Source organism: Sander lucioperca, chromosome 6, assembly GCF_008315115.2.
Source record: "Sander lucioperca isolate FBNREF2018 chromosome 6, SLUC_FBN_1.2, whole genome shotgun sequence".
Classification (NCBI taxonomy): domain Eukaryota; kingdom Metazoa; phylum Chordata; class Actinopteri; order Perciformes; family Percidae; genus Sander; species Sander lucioperca.
This window is the reverse complement of record NC_050178.1, coordinates 25,761,337-25,778,756: the sequence shown is the minus strand read 5'-3', so window position 1 is coordinate 25,778,756 and position 17,420 is coordinate 25,761,337. Positions and strand designations below refer to the sequence as shown.

At 42.7% G+C, this 17,420-nt stretch overlaps 1 protein-coding gene across 1 annotated transcript in view; it reads left to right on the top strand.

The window, feature by feature from the left end:
* The window catches only part of LOC116062310 (CD276 antigen-like), an 89,105-nt gene that overhangs the window by 41,732 nt on the left and 29,953 nt on the right, over window positions 1-17,420 (top strand). The window lies entirely within an intron of this gene.

Sequence of the window (17,420 nt, the reverse complement as noted above, 5' to 3'; positions counted from 1 at the left end):
ACATATCATGAAAAACTCTCATTTTCAGTCATGGTGCACAAACATTTGAGTATCTGGAGGGCCGACCAACCCAAAACCTGAAATAAAACAACCCAGCCAGTTATTTGTGGGCGTCCTCAATCTGAAAACATGTTATTGATTACTGGCCCGCGCCTTGCAGAGAGAGAGAGATTCACGTCACAGGTTTTTAAATCACTTTTCTCGGCTTGAGGCAAGGTATATTTTCACAGACGTCTCTTTTACAGTGGTGACCTACGGGGGAAATCCTTTCTGGGTCGCTGGGAGATTTTTTTTGTTGCAATACTGTGAGTGGCCACTGGACAAAATTAGCAGAAACGAAAATAGTAAAGTAAGTAATAGTGTTTTTTGAACATTAACCCTCCTGTTGTCCTCTGGTCAAATTTGACCCGTTTTCAAAGTTTCTACATCAGAAATTTGGGTTTCTTTCAACCAAATTGCCCAAAAGTAACACAGATGGTTCCATGAAACACTCTTCACAAGTAAAAGTAATGATGAGTTCAATACTATCATTGACTTTTGGGTGTTTCTAATCAATTTTTGACTGAACTTTGACATTCTGTGATTATCCATAAACATCCCCTGATCTTAACTATCAGTCATAATAATGAATACATGCATGAATGAATGAATGCATTTTTTTTTTTACTCTAAAATTAGATAAAATTTCATAAAGGATACATGAGGTTTATTGACTATAAAATCCAAAAATGAGTTTAAAAATAGTGGTAACAAGTTGGTGTAAGTGTATGCTGGTGGTAGTGGAAAAAAAGCGCAGAAAATGTTGAAAAATGCTACAAAAACGTGTTTAAAAAAGTTGTTCATTTTGACATGGGAGGACAACACAAGGGTTATAACATGTAAACGTTCTCATAGAAATTGAAAATACAAGTATGAACCTGAAAATGAGCATAATATGTCTCCTTTAAAAGAAAATGTTGATATACCTGCTGGCTAGGGGTGGTACGGTTCACAAAATCCACAGTTCGGTTCGTATCACGGTTTTAGGGTCACAGTTTTCAGTTCTGTACGGTTCTTGTTATTTTTTCTTTTAATCTTTAACACTCCAGAAATGTACTTCAGCATATGATATATATAGCTAAAATTAGCATATTGAATGCATGTTGCACAATACATGCACACAGTGGCATTTCTATCTATTGTTTTATTTCCGCTGTCATCATAGGTAACATGAAATCTAAAATGTTCCCACACACCAGACTATATACGACGCTGGAGCATCCTCCAACTCCAGGCAGCCTTCTTTATCTCTCCCACTCGACATTTCTGCATGTGACGTGACCTGCAGCACTCCACACTCCACCTGAGGAGCGGTCGGCTCGGTGCCTCTCAAAATCTGACGAAAATCTTTTAAACTGACCTTTGTCGATCAAAAAAGCAGACAGATTCAGCTAGGGCTGGATGATTAATCGAAAAATAATCGTAACCGAAATTTAGAGCCTATAACCGACGTCATTTTACCAAGTCGGTTATTTCGGTCTTTTAATCCTATTAATATTTCCGCGGCCGCCCACTGTGTGTTAATGTACTTTCCCCTTAAAACATATTACGGCCGCCGCGTGTGTAGTCACGTGACTCCGCCCCGTCCAGTCTGCGACCATAGGTGCTTTCCGATCGGATAGTAGTTGTACTTTTTAGAGGAAAAGTACACTTCTAAGCAGTTCTAAGAACTATTCTCCCCCAAAATCTTTTTTCCTGTTTGCATTCCCACCGGCCAAGTGGTCATAGGGACTGGTAGGAGGGGTAAGGGAGTGACGCAAGCACGGCAACGGTCTTTATAGCATCGTCACTAGACCTTAGCATCACATACAACAACAACAAATGATGCTAATACTTGTGCACTTTTCCTATATTAAATGCACGTCCATTCTCGTAGTAATTCACGTAATGTTTTGCTCAACACAGACGGGGCTTTATTATACTCAGAACAAACCCTGCCTCTGCCTGCAGCGCTGTGTGTGTGTGTGTGTGTGTGTGTGTGTGTGTGTGTGTGTGTGTGTGTGTGTGGTTTAACTCCGAAAAGACAGTTAACCACAGGTTCCCGTTAATCTTATGATGGACATTTATTATTTATTTTCTACATTTTTAGGAAACTTTTTTTTTACATTAAAACTTAAATTACTTTTTTATATACAGTAATTTATATACAGAAAAAATAACCGTGAACATATTTACAGTATAAGAAAAGATTTTTTTTTTAAATAATCGTTCAATAATCGTAATCGAGGTAACTTGTTAGATTAATCGTGATTATGATTTTAGCCAAAATCGTCCAGCCCTAGATTCAGCAACTGTACGGCCTATTTCTCGCTTAAAATGTTTTCAGAAACACTTCTCGGTGAACTATTTTCGTAAAATACAAGATCGTATTCAGAACGAGACACAACTAGAGTCTGTTTTGAAATTCGGGAGCAGCAAGAGCCACGTGATACATTTGTCCAATCAGCTGCCATGTGTTGCGTTCGTCACGCTCATCCCCCTTGTCGTTTCCAGTAAGTGTTTTAACATAGGTGTCGAACAACAGAACTACGACAGTAAGTGATTAGTGCACATTAACAGTGTACTGATGAACCGTGCCACACGTTCTGAACCGAGCGGTTCGGATGTTTTTTCATGAACCGTACCACCCCTACTGCTGGCAGGGTCGGTGGTCAGTGGTTTGATCCCCGGCTCTTCTTGTCCACACGTCCAAGTGTCCTTGAGCAAGACACTGAACCCCAAATTGCTCCTGATGGTCAGACAGCACCTTTCATGGTAGCTAGCTGTCATCAGGGTGTGAATGGATGAATGTAATATAAACTGCTTTATTAATATTATCCTGCTGCTTGTAGTTATTAAAAGTCCTAACTGAGCTAGATGTGATGGGCATTAAAAAAAAACACAAGACTACAGCCTGCTGTCACGATGTAAAAGAAATGTGAATTTTTTTGTAGCCAAAGTAAAATATATTGTGACTTTTTTTTTATTTAGTTGTTTGTTACATTGACATTATTTAGGACAATCATGTTCTGCTTCTTTTTATGTCTTAAGGTGCTAAGTCAAGAGTTTGTCAGGTTGAACTAGACACTGTTGTTGGCTGTGATATCAGAATTGTTCATGTACAGTATGTTTTATCTGATTCACTCTCAGGGCATCATGTAATTTCAGGCAGCACTTCATCATTTCTATCTAAATAAAAGATGAAATATGTCAAACTGTATGTTGTGACTGTTGTGGATGTTTCTGTGTTCAAACTTTGATAAAAGAAACAAACTACAAACATACTTCTGATACTACAACATGTATCCTGGCTGCTCCACAGGTTTCAGTTTTTTGATTAATCCTCCACATTGATCGTTATAATAAAGTTCCATTCTGATAACTAGAATGACTTTTGGGAAACTCTCAATCACTCCATCTATATAAATCTAAATATATATTTACTCAAGCAGCTGGAAGTTAACGTGAATCTGGGAGAATCTGTGGAAGAACATGACTTAATACTACAGATGGACTGTAACACTTTCAGATGAAGTTTTTCCATCATCTTTATTCATTACATCATTATGTGTATACCCAACGTTCACTTAAAAAAGCGATATTTACACATTCTTTAAGTTTAACTATATGCTAATGATTCTTTAAAAGCAATAACTCTTATGTCAGATTCAGCTGCAGGAGTTTGTCATCAATACAAATACTTCTACCTGAGAAGATCTCATGGTAGAAGTAGTCTACACATAATACTCTTAGGACTACAAAAGATGGGTGTAACGGTACATTTTGCAGGAATGAGCAAGCAGATAAATTGACAAAGAAGACTCTGTGTTACGGCTGCTGCTGGTACCTTCCCATGTGTTTAACCCTTTTGCTAGTCTGGATCCACAGAAGAACATTTCCAGGATAACTGCCTCACATCCTGCGTGTGAGGTTTGTGGGATTACTGGGACGAAGTACACACAGAGATACACTGGTAAGATCTAATGAGGTTTAACCATGTATCAGCTAGTTTAAATAGCTCATGTTACTGTATTGTGTCAACAGTTAACTTCATTACCATATTGGTCCAAATATAAGACAAGCAGTGGCGGATCTAGAAAATTTGACATGGGGTGGCAAAGGTGTGGTGAAAGGTCTTGGCAGGGTTTTTTTTTTATTTGTTTGACCATTTGATTGATCATAGCTACTGATATAGTAAGACATAGAATAGAATATGTCTTATTTTATCAGTAATTATGATCAAGTGGGGGGGGGGGTCACGCGGGCAGTTTGACAGGCGACGCGACAAGCGGGCGCAATCCTGTGAAACTCGTGTTTGTGATCGTCACATGCACACGCCCGCCCGCTGCAAGAGTTACAAAAATGGATTTGTAACTACGCGAGCAACACGCCATGCAAATCAACGAACAAGAGACTGATTATTGCTGTTTGTGAGTTCACTAAAATATAAAACTGTTTTCTAAACAGTTATCAGGACATAGACAGCAGGGCTTCAGCTTGTCAGAGCATCGGCACAAGACTGGATTTATGGGGTAACGTCCGTAATTATGACTACGCTAATTTAGCCTCTCCGGGAACCATCACCTTATCGTGGTGGAGAGGTTTGTGTGTCGGTATGAACCTGAGGGCTGTGTTGTCTGGAGCTTTGTGCTCCTGGTAGGGTCTCCCAAGGCAAAGTGGTCTCAGGTAAAGGGCCAGACAAAGAATGGTTCAAAAACCCTATGAGTGACCGAGGAAGAGATGGAGTGACCCTGCCCGGAGGAAGCCCGGGGCCCCCGTCTGGAGCCAGGCCCAGATGGAGGGCTCGTCAGCGAGCGTCTGGTGGCCGGGTTTGCCACGGAGCCCGGCCAGGCACAGCCCGAAAAAGCTACGTGGCATCTATCTCTGCATCCCATGGGCCCACCACCTGTGGGAGGAACCGCTGGGGTCGGGTGCGCTGCCACATAGGTGGCAGTGAAGGTCAGGGGCCTCGACGGACCAGACCCGGGCAGCAGACGCTGGCTCTGGGGACGTGGAATGTCACCTCTCTGTGGGGGAAGGAGCCGGAACTGGTGCGGGAGGTGGAGCGCTACCGGTTAGATCTGGTGGGGCTTACCTCTACGCACAGTCTCGGTTCTGGAACCATACTCCTGGATAGGGGTTGGACTCTTTTCTTCTCCGGAGTTGCCCAGGGTGTGAGGCGCCGGGCGGGTGTGGGGATATTCACAAGCCCCCGGCTGAGCGCCGCTACGTTGGAGTTTACCCCGGTGGACGAGAGGGTCGCCTCCCCACGCCTGCGGGTTGTCGGGGGGAAAACTCTGACTGTTGTTTGTGCATATGCACCAAACAAGAGTTCGGAGTATTCGGCCTTCTTGGAGACCTTGAGTGGAGTCCTGTATGGGGCTCCAGTGGGGGACTCCATAGTTCTGCTGGGGAACTTCAACACGCACGTGGGCAATGATGGAGACACATGGAGAGGCGTGATTGGGAGGAACGGCCTCCCTGATCTAAACCAGAGTGGTTGTTTGTTGTTGGACTTCTGTGCTAGTCATGGATTGTCTATAACGAACACCATGTTCGAACATAGGGATGCTCATAAGTGTACTTGGTACCAGAGCACCCTAGGCCAAAGGTCAATGATCGATTTTATAATCGTTTCATCTGATCTGAGGCCGTATGTTTTGGACACTCGGGTGAAGAGAGGGGCAGAGCTGTCAACCGATCACCATCTGGTGGTGAGTTGGGTCAGGGGGTGGGGGAAGACTCTGGACAGACCTGGTAAGCCCAAACGGGTAGTGCGGGTAAATTGGGAACGTCTGGAGGAGGCCCCTGTCCAACAGACTTTCAACTCACACCTCCGGCGGAGCTTTTCGTGCATCCCTGTGGAGGCTGGGGGTATTGAACCCGAGTGGACAATGTTCAAAGTTTCCATTGCTGAAGCTGCGGCGAGGAGCTGTGGTCTTAGGGTCTTAGGTGCCTCAAGGGGCGGTAACCCACGAACACCGTGGTGGACACCGGTGGTCAGGGAAGCCGTCCGACTCCGGAGGCAGTGGCAAGGTACCGAAGGGCCCGAAGGGCTGCAGCCTCTGCCATGAAAGAGGCAAAGCAGCGGGTGTGGGAGAGGTTCGGAGAAGACATGGAGAAGGACTTTCGGTCGGCACCAAGGTGCTTCTAGAAAACCGTTCGCCACCTCAGGAGGGGGAAGCGGGGAACCATCCAAGCTGTGTACATTAAGGATGGGACGCTGTTAACCTCAACTGAGGAGGTAATAGGGCGGTGGAAGGAGCACTTTGAGGAACTCCTAAATACGACTAATACGCCCTCTATGGTCAATTTCCCTGGTGGAAGTTGCTGAGGTAGTTAAACAACTCCACAGTGGCAAAGCCCCAGGGATTGATGAGATCCGTCCAGAAATGCTTAAAGCTCTGGATGTGGAGGGGTTGTCTTGGTTGACACGCCTCTTCAACATTGTGTGGAAGTCTGGGACGGTGCCTAAGGAGTGGCAGACCGGGGTGGTGGTTCCCCTTTTCAAAAAGGGGGACCAGAGGGTGTGTGCCAATTATAGGGGTATCACACTTCTCAGCCTCCCTGGTAAAGTCTTCTCCAAGGTGCTGGAAAGGAGGGTTCGGTCGATAGTCAAACCTCAGGTTGAAGAGGAACAATGTGGATTCCGTCCTGGTCGTGGAACAACGGACCAGATCTTTACTCTCGCAAGGATCCTGGAGGGAGCCTGGGAGTATGCCCAACCGGTCTACATGTGCTTTGTGGATCTGGAGAAGGCCTATGACTGGGTCCCCCAGGAGATACTGTGGGAGGTGCTGCGGGAGTATGGGGTCCCTTCTCAGGGCCATCCAATCTCTGTACAACCAAAGCGAGAGCTGTGTCCGGGTTCTCGGCAGTAAGTCAGACTCGTTTCAGGTGAGAGTTGGCCTCCGCCAGGGCTGCGCTTTGTCACCAATCCTGTTTGTAGTATTTATGGACAGGATATCGAGGCGTAGTCGGGGTGGAGAGGGGTTGCAGTTTGGTGGGCTGGGGATCTCATCGCTGCTCTTTGCAGATGATGTGGTCCTGATGGCACTGGATCGGTTCGCAGCCGAGTGTGAAGCGGCTGGGATGAGGATCAGCACGTCTAAATCGGAGGCCATGGTTCTCAGCAGGAAACCGATGGAGTACTTTCTCCAGGTAGGGAATGAGTCCTTGCCCCAAGTGAAGGAGTTCAAGTACCTTGGGGTCTTGTTCGCGAGTGAGGGGACAATGGAGCGGGAGATTGGTCAGAGAATCGGCGCAGCGGGTGCGGTATTACATTCAATTTATCGCACCGTTGTGACGAAAAGAGAGCTGAGCCAGAAGGCAAAGCTCTCAATCTACCGGTCAGTTTTCATTCCTACCCTCACCTATGGTCATGAAGGCTGGGTCATGAACGAGATCCAGGGTACAAGCGGCCAAAATGGGTTTCCTCAGGAGGGTGGCTGGTGTCTCCCTTAGAGATAGGGTGAGAAGCTCAGTCATCCGTGAGGAGCTCGGAGTAGAGCCGCTGCTCCTTCGCGTTGAAAGGAGCCAGTTGAGGTGGTTCGGGCATCTGGTAAGGATGCCCCCTGGGCGCCTTCCTAGGGAGGTGTTCCAGGCACGTCCAGCTGGGAGGAGGCCTCGGGGAAGACCCAGGACTAGGTGGAGGGATTATATCTCCAACCTGGCCTGGGAACGCCTCGGGATCCCCCAGTCGGAGCTGGTTAATGTGGCTCGAGAAAGGGAAGTTTTATGGAATTATTTTTGTGTCTTTAATACCAAGCAAAACGTCACAAGTATCAAACAAAAATCACTAACTCAAGCAAAAAAATTGTCACCTCAAAGGTAAAACTTAAAACTTGCAAACAAAACATTTGTGTAATCGTAAACTATTGGTCTTATATTTGTTTGATATTGTGTCCTTTTGTTTTCAGTTCCCTCTGCTTCTTTCTCAATGATCAGTCTTTTGATCTCTCCATCACGTTTGCAGTTCTGCTCCCAGCTTTCTCGTTTGCGCTTCCAGAGTCTTTGTTTGCGATTCTGACACAAAGCTATCGCGTGGGCGGGTCTTACAGGGGTGCGTCCCCATTGGCTAATGCGTATTTGGAGTATTTTTGAGTGACAGCTCAGTGCCTGCCGGCCCCCTGACGTTTCAGTGCAGTTAACTTAAGAGATTTTGGAGGACACACAAACCACTCCACAGCAGATTCCTACAAGATTAATAAAATGTAAGTATTGATCATATATATTGTCTGTGATGTACTTTGCAAGCATGGTTACTAGACGTTTGTTGTTTCGTTGTGTTAAGTTACTAATTAGCTAGTGACGCTGTTAACTTAGCATTTAACGTTAGCTAACTGCTAACGTTATCTAAAACTTGTAGCTATGTTAGGCTACTGAGCTAATTTGCCATGGGAATCATGAAGTCTTAGTGTCTTACTCAAGGAGCTGTATTAATTATCGTCTTCTCTCTGTAGAATAATGAAACATTGTGGGACGTGCAGGACCCCGAGCAGAGCAGAGCTACGATGCTGTCCCAGGTAACGTTAGCTAGGTCAGTAACGTAGCTATATCTGATAATACACAATGCTAGGGTATTGGTTAAGTAGTACAATGTAGAAGCTGTGCATATAATGTATTCCTATCTAGAGGTTGACACATACATTAGATAATGTTCCATCTGTACACACTGTTTCTTTTTGTATTGCACTGCTGCAAGATGGCAGATAACTGACATATTTTTTGTATATTTTAACAATGTAAATTTCAACAATATTTAGAATGAATGCATATTGTTACTATTATCCAAACAATGTACTTTAACTAACACACTTTGCTAAGTGATCATTATTGTTTTTTAGTGATGTGCATAGCTGATGAAGCTCGGGTCCTGCTGGCTGCCCTGGACCACCTTGGCAGATTACCCAAGGGAAAAGCAGATGGATCATTTGAGTAAATTCAACATGAAGCCATATTGTACTTTACACATGTAGTCAGCACGGAGGTAGGAATCTAGAAAGTGTGATCAATAATATTCCAGAAATAAGTGTTCCAGTAGTGATTATGAAAGCTAGAAAAATGTTCCTAGAGTGCAAAATTAAAATGATTTATTATTGAGCTAAATTCAAACATTTTTTTTTCATCTAATAAGGTACTTCAAGCTTTACAATAAGTCAAGGAAGTGAAGGACTACAGCCACATCCCAGCCCTTCAAAGAGGCTGTCGTCCAGACTGGAGCGGTGGGCCATCACTGAGCTCAGGAGACCAGATGATCCCAGGCGTCCAGGAGTTGTGTGTGATATTCCTGCACCACCCTCAGAAGTGTTGTTGCAGACACAAGTCAGCACAGAAATACAGCTTGCCTTAGGTGGAACTGAATATGTGAAATATATTCATAACCCTATTACTCAGTATGTTTATGTATTGTTGGTGATGAAAAACTGATCCTGACCTGTGATGTACTGCAAATAATGACTGATACTGAGTTCCAGCTTCTTCTACCACCGGGGCCCCAGCCAAATACGTTCAAATAGCCATTATGTATGTGAAGTTTTATATTGGACTAAAAATAAAGCATTATAATAGTCTCAACCTTATGTCCTGTATTATATAATGAACCAAACTGACAAGGGTGAATGTAAAAAAGTGTTTTAATATATTATGTGCATTTTAAAATATAATTACAGTAAAACAATGTAAACACAAATTAAATTACAGGACAGTATACTGTATATATTGATATACAATGGACTTAGAAACTACAAGTACACAAATGAAAATAAACTTAAGAAAAAGGTTATTGTAAGTGTTAATTGAGTATCTCAGTAAAATATGATCAATACGTACTCTATCGATCTATACCCTGGCTGTTAGAAGCCTTAGCAAACAGTGTTTCCTCCACAGAGAGACTGAAGGCTCCTCTCCCTCTGCTGCTACCACGTCCTCCTGGTTGGACTGACTGCTGCCTGATGTGAGCTGTGATAGAAAAGTATAACAAAGTTCCTTACACAAATCAAATGGTAACAAAGTTCTTATTGATAACTGCAGCTTCTAAGATTGGGTGATTTACAATTAAAATAACTTGCTTTTAAGTAGCCATTAGCAACAGGCTTTAAAAACAATATGAACACTTTCCTTATGCTGACCTGCTTGCAAATGCAACAGAATACATGTAATTAGAGTTAGGATAGCCAGTTTTGTCATAACTAGGAAAGTACAGATGAACATTCTTGTTGTCTTGTAATGTCATCCTCTTGGTGTAAATGTAGCTATCATTACTGAGTTTCTTTTTATGCTATGCTATGCTATGCTATAATAATGCACATATCTATAAAGATGAACCAGTTAGGCACAGCTAACACTGCATATGTATTGTATGTGTCAACCTCTAGATAGGAATACATTATATGCACAGCTTCTACATTGTACTACTTAACCAATACTCTAGCATTGTGTATTACCAGATATAGCTACGTTACTGACCTAGCTAACGTTACCTGGGACAGCATCGTAGCTCTGCTCTGCTCGGGGTCCTGCACATCCCACAATGTTTCATTATTCTACAGAGAGAAGACGATAATTAATACGTTAGCAGTTAGCTAACGTTAAATGCTAAGTTAACAGCTTCACTAGCTAATTAGTAACTTAACACAACGAAACAACAAACGTCTAGTAACCATGCTTGCAAAGTACATCACAGACAATATATATGATCAATACTTACATTTTATTAATCTTGTAGGAATCCGCTGTGGAGTGGTTTGTGTGTCCTCCAAAATCTCTTAAGTTAACTGCACTGAAACGTCAGGGGGCCGGCAGGCACTGAGCTGTCACTCAAAAATACTCCAAATACGCATTAGCCAATGGGGACGCACCCCTGTAAGACCCGCCCACGCGATAGTTTTGTGTCACAATCGCAAACAAAGACTTGGGAAGCGCAAACGAGAAAGCTGGGAGCAGAACTGCAAACGTGATGGAGAGATCAAAAGACTGATCATTGAGAAAGAAGCAGAGGGAACTGAAAACAAAAGGACACAATATCAAACAAATATAAGACCAATAGTTTACGACTACACAAATGTTTTGTTTTCAAGTTTTAAGTTTTCTCTTTGAGGTGACAATTTTTTTGCTTGAGTTAGTGATTTTTGTTTGATACTTGAGACGTTTTGCTTGGTATTAAAGACACAAAAATAATTCCATACTACAGCCTGTAGTGGGATTAGCAAAAATCCACCGCTCCCTGTTCAGATGCACCAATCAGGGCCAGGGGGGGTGTCTAACTGCGTGTCAATCACTGCTCATGCACACGCATTCATTCTCCCTTGTGGGGGGAGGGGCTTAGGAGACTGTTTTGGGCTTTAGCAGAAAGGGGGGAGGGACTGAGAAATTGTCGATGTTTGTCGAAATTTTTTGGCTAAGTCCTGGATCTTCACAATCCTGCCTACAGCACCTTTAAACAAACGATCTATGGGAGCGTTTTCTGGAGGAGGAGATGCAGTCTAATAGGGATGAGCGAATACAGCATTATCTGTATCTGTATCTGTATCTGTTAACCATATGAATTATCTGTATCTGTTAACCATATGAATTATCTGTATCTGTATCTGTACTCGGACTGGGCGGGGCCTAACCCGGAAGTGGGCGGGATTTAACCCGGAAGTGGGTCGGGTTGTCTTGAAATGGGTGGGGCTTTAACCGGTATGTTATTTTAAGCATGCAATTGATATGGGTTGATCAGAAATTGTTATATTTATTGCTGATTAGAAAACTATTTACATGACAGCATCAGCATTAAGCTTCAGATCAATGGTTTTGATCACGATAACAAACAAACTATATACAGAACAAGAACAATGAATACAACACATGGGGTTGCAATTATGAAGTAAAATGTAATGAACAAGAGTTTTCATACTCAACATAACTTTCTTTTTTTAACTTTTAATTTTTTTATGATCAGTGTGATTTTTTTTTTAATATTTTTTTTTGGGTTTTTTTTTATTTTTTTTATTTCCACACCAGGTGTGTGTGTGTGTGTGTGTGTGTGAGTGAGTAAGAGAGAGACAGAGAGAGAGAGAGAGAGAGAGAGAGAGAGAGAGAGAGAGAAAGAGAGAGAGGGGGGCGGGGGGGACTGTGTTCTACGGATCAAATAGTCCGACGCTGTTTTTCAGATCTGTTTAGAGCCAGCTGACGGTTTAAAAAAGAAAAAAAATCTCCGACAGGCAGAGACGCAACGTGAGTCACATTCTACCAAGCACCACGTCTGAACAAACCCCACGTTTACCAGAACTCTACTGGTTAATAAGTAAGTACTACAAACCGAAGTAAAAAACAAACCTGAAGCTGAAGAAACCCTCAACGTTAACGGAAAAGACCCACGAACCTGAGTGACTGAGGGAGAGAGAGAGAGAGAGAGAGAGTTGTTCTGTGTGAGTGAGCAGAGCGGGACACAGCAACACAATCTGTATGTGTGTAGGGGAGGGGTGCTGTGACGACTAGCCTATCACAGAACGCAGACACAGTCAACTACCCAATGAGGATTTTTATTCAATCCGAGCACAGATATTGACTCGTATTACTCGTATAATACTCGTATTCGGCAAAAGTGCTTTATCCGTTTCAGCTGAGTATCCGGCTCCACTCTACAGTCTAACTCACAAAACTCCAAAAACGGCCCCTAAACTGAACCAAATAGACCACGGACCCCCAAACGGTGAGATTTTCTCCCAGGGTCGACTATCAGATTTAGGGTTTTTTTGGTGTTATATAACAGAGAGTGTATGAAACCTATGACCAAAACAGTTCTACATTCTGTCATTGTGTTACTTATGGATGGAATGTTTGTGAAAAAACGATTCCCCTTTTTGCTGCGGACCCCCTGGAGCACACTCAAGGACCCCTCGGGGTCCCCGAACCCCACTTTGGGAAACCAATGGTATAGACTTTTTTGCTATCAAAAAGTATTGATCCCACTTTACCTGGTTGGTGATCCTGAACAGCTGTATTTTGCTGCCAACTCACAGTACCTCCTTTTTGTGCAACATTTAGTTAAATAACTTTTATTTTGGAGAAATTGCACCGGAAACGGTTTTACTTCTGCTGATAAAGTGGTCAGAAGAAGTACAGGCATGTGTGCATTAACAGTGAATATATAGCTTAATCTTTAGCTCTGTAGTTTTTTTTATAATCACCTTTAATGTTAGCGTGAAGATGAAGAGCTTTTTGCAGTTTGCGCACATTATGAGCAGCTCTTGTGCAGAATGCATGAGTCATAGTTATGCGGAGGTGACGCTTTTATTCTGAAGGATTTGTGCAGGAAGTGTGGCTGTTGTTGCAGCTTGCCTTGAAACCGAAAGTGTTTTCAGCCAATCCCCCCGTTAGGATCATGGATGTAGGTTAGGAGTGTCTCCATCTCCGTTATAAGAGACGTTGTGATGTTAAAGTGATGTTTGATCTTTAGGAGACATCGACAGAGATGGAGCTTCTTCCTCTTCTGTGTCTCTGCCTCCTGACTCGCTCTGGAATCACGTCTGCTCAACTAAACGGTAAGAAAACTGATCATTACACTGAAATAGGCCTATACACCCTATTCGCAAATGTAATTTATTTTTAATTATTTCAATGTAAACATGCAGAGGTCTAGAAACAGAATATTAATCATGCTGCTCAGCTGCGGTCACATTATGTATAATAATATTTAGCACATATTCAAAATATTGTTTATTAACTTTAGATATGGCGTCATTTCTGCAGGTGTGTGTGTGTGTGTGTGTGTGTGTGTGTGTGTGTGTGTGTGTGTGTGTGTGTGTGTGTGTGTGTGTGGTCGTGAGAAGGTGGGGCATTGATGTGCATTTCCGAGTAACCCTTCATCCTCTGCCAGCTGCCTGAAGCTTTCTGTTAAACAGAACTAAAGTAGGAACCACAGTATGTTTCCAAGCAGTGATGGACGAAGTATTCAGATCCTTTACTTCAGTAAAAGTCTTATATTATAACCGGGGTGTCTGGTGGTCGTTCCCTAGGAAATATTTCTGTATTCTGGTACATTTTTCTGCAACAATTTGTGCCTTTTCTGCATGCAAATGTCTGTATTTATGTAAATAGTATTATTACTAATTAATTAATCTGCTGCATTGTTCAAAACTTTCTGCAGATTCAAAACATGACGTGTTTCTGGATGCTTATTTAGGAATTATGTACATGTTAACAACAAATATTTGCTTGCCACAGCATTCCATCTCTTAGGGCCCTATCATGCACCCGGTGCAGCGCAGCACAAAGCCCGACGTAAGTGTCTTTACTAGTTTAAGACCGACGCAGTTGTCAATTTCCCATCCAGCGTCCACGTCGTCCTGCCCATCTGTGCGCAGGTGGGTTCTCAGGTGCTGCGAGCAAATCACTCCGCCCAAGTAGCAGAGCTTCTCCTTCTGAGAATATAGTTCCCAGTATGTATAGGTTAGAAGATGGCTGTGTGTCATGTGACCTTGTTATTTGTACACGCTGTGACTATACAAATCACAACATGTAAATAGGAAAATGTTGGCGTTATTTAGTCACTTATTGGGAGCAGTAGGCTAGATGGAGCCGGTTACCTCCAGGATCTGGGCTAAGCTAGGCTAGATGGAGCTGGTTACCTCCAGGATCTGTGCTAAGCTAGGCTAGATGGAGCCGGTTACCTCCAGGATCTGGGCTAAGGTAGGCTAGCGGTGGGTGCGTCAGACAGAGTTATGACACGCACGGAGATGAGAAGGGTATGTATGGCTTATCTAACTCTGGGGGATATGGTAAATAAGCTAAAGTCCCAATAAGTCGGCATGTTCCTTTAAAGAAATATAACCAGAGCATGTTTTTCTCCCATCCAGGAATGCTGTGGGGAGTAGCCAGACCCTCCTCCACCGCGCTGTGAAGGAAGGTCTGGCAAAGGGAGACTAGCCTATTGATAATAGTGATAACATTTAGAAGTAAGGGTACTCATGGGGACACAGATCAGAAGTGCTGGTACTCAGTTCTGGTGAAGTACTACTGGCCCGTTTCAGACACTGATCCAACCGTAGAGAAGGTAGAGCAATGATGTGCTGCAGACAGAACACTATTTCCAAGAATCTCTAACTCAATCTAACTTTGGACTCTTGTATCACTAATGATGAAATATGATATTTTCACAACATGACACGTTTGTGTTTGTGTGCACGTGCATGTGTGTGGGCGGGCCTAGGCTGCATCCTGTTGTGAGACGTTGGGCTGTTGATGTGCATTTCCTAGAAACCCTTTATATCCTCTGCCTGAAGATTCTTCTTTTTTTGGCCTACCTACCTACATACCATAATACACCACTCAGTGAAGCCAGCACTGTGTGAATAGCAACATGTACGTATAGTATTCAGATCATTGTCAAACTCTGTCTTTTTCTTATTTGTATTTTTTTATTAACAGACACAAGCACTGCAGCTGTTCTTTGTTTCTGTCCAGGAAGTGAAAGTCATAGTAGTAATCTTTCAGCCGTAGAGAATAATTATGTAATATAATGTAATTCTTCCACCAGCTCCACTCTGAAGTTCATATATAATCACATTATTGGAAGGTCACAATATACAGAGAGAGAGAAAAAGCCTTTTAACAACCGAGTTGATGTTCGTCATTGCTTGGGAAAAATAGAAAGAGTTCAGTGTTATTAATTATTCATGAGTGTGGTGTGATTCCTGTATACAAAGTAATGACGTTATTATGTGGGAGATTGACCTCCTCTTAGAATAGATGGATTGAAGCAAACGTATTAAAAATGAAGTACAAATATCTTAAAGCAGCCATATTATGCTCATTTTCAGGTTCATAATTGTATTTTAAGGTTGTACCAGAATAGGTTTACATGGTTTAATTTTCAAAAAACACCATATTTTTGTTGTACTGCACCGCTCTCTCTCTCACTGCTGCAGATCCTCTTTTCACCTGGTCTCTGTTTTAGCTACAGAGTGAGACCTCTTTTCTTCTTCTTCTTCTGTACTATCTGTGATTGCACTGCACATGCCCAGTAGCTCAGATGTAGATCATGTCAGCTAGCTAGCTCCATAGACAGTAAAAGAAAGGCTGTTTCTACAACTTAGGTCAGTTACAAGGCAGGATTAGCTGGGAGACTTCTAAATGAGGGCGCACATGGAAGTAGTTCTTTTGTAGATTATGGTGAACTTGTGTGTGTTGTAGCAGTGCTTTGCTACTGAGAACGAGGTAGCATGCTAGCGTTAGCATTAGCATTAGCATGCTAACGCTACGAGCTAATGGTTGCGGTTAGCCTGCTCGTTTTGGCTTGTGACGTCACAAGCCGTGCCGATTTTGAACAGCTCACCCAGACTGAAGGCAGGACACATTCAGAAACCGTATCTCACTCTAAACAGCATGGATGGATTTTTTTCAAAGTTTGTATGTGTGTGGAAGCACCAGAGACACAAAATAACACCCCAAATCCCAGAAAAAGTGATTTTTTCATAATATGGGCACTTTAACAACTCTCAGCTACAATACAATTTTTGGTTTGCAGTTCATCGTTCCAAAGTAGTAAGTCTTCTGTTAGGTTGTTAGGGATGTGACGGGGTGGGTCAGGCCAGGCTTTATGTCTGCACAGACCCTTTGTATTATTAGATTGTAGTAGATTCAGTGGGAGCCCTCTCCCTGAGTGTAGTTTAGAGCAATGTTTATCAAACTTTTTCAGACCAAGGACCACTTACCCAATGAAAAAATCTCACGGACCAACTAACTTCCAAAGCATCCCCAAAAACAATAGGCCTTAACAATATAATACCAATTACAGCCAAACATCCAACATTGTCCTGTGAAATGAGCTCAACTACTAACCCTCCATCATGCTCCTAATGTGTTCAGCTGAACTGAGTTTAAACTGGATGTTATTCAACTTTATTAATCATATAAAAGTGGATGTGTGGTGTTCAGATGTTATACTGAGTCCTTCAGGTGGAGGCCTGTCCTGTGGATCCGGCTCATTGTAGTTTGTTTGATTTTTGATTATTATGATAAAAATGATGAAGATCTGCTTCGGACCAATTTGTGATCATAATTCCGTCTTTATTTTCCTCCTAAACACAAATACTTGAAGTTATAATTAGTTGAGCTACTGCTACATCTCCACATGTAACTCCCTGCCAGCTGTCCTGGTACAACCTCCTCACCACAAAACTCCCACATAAGAAATCACTGCAGTAAGATCATCTGTTCACCTCTAACCCCCCTATGCCCCCCTATCTGTTCCCCTCTATGTCATCAAGAAAGCCACCCTGATCACTTGACCAGTGAAAAAGGTGATTGCTCAATCAAAAGAATGAACTTGTATTTCAAATGTAAATAAATCCATCAATGAATAAATCATTGTCATCAAAACATGAGGTTTCTTTATCATTGCTTAGACCAAGACA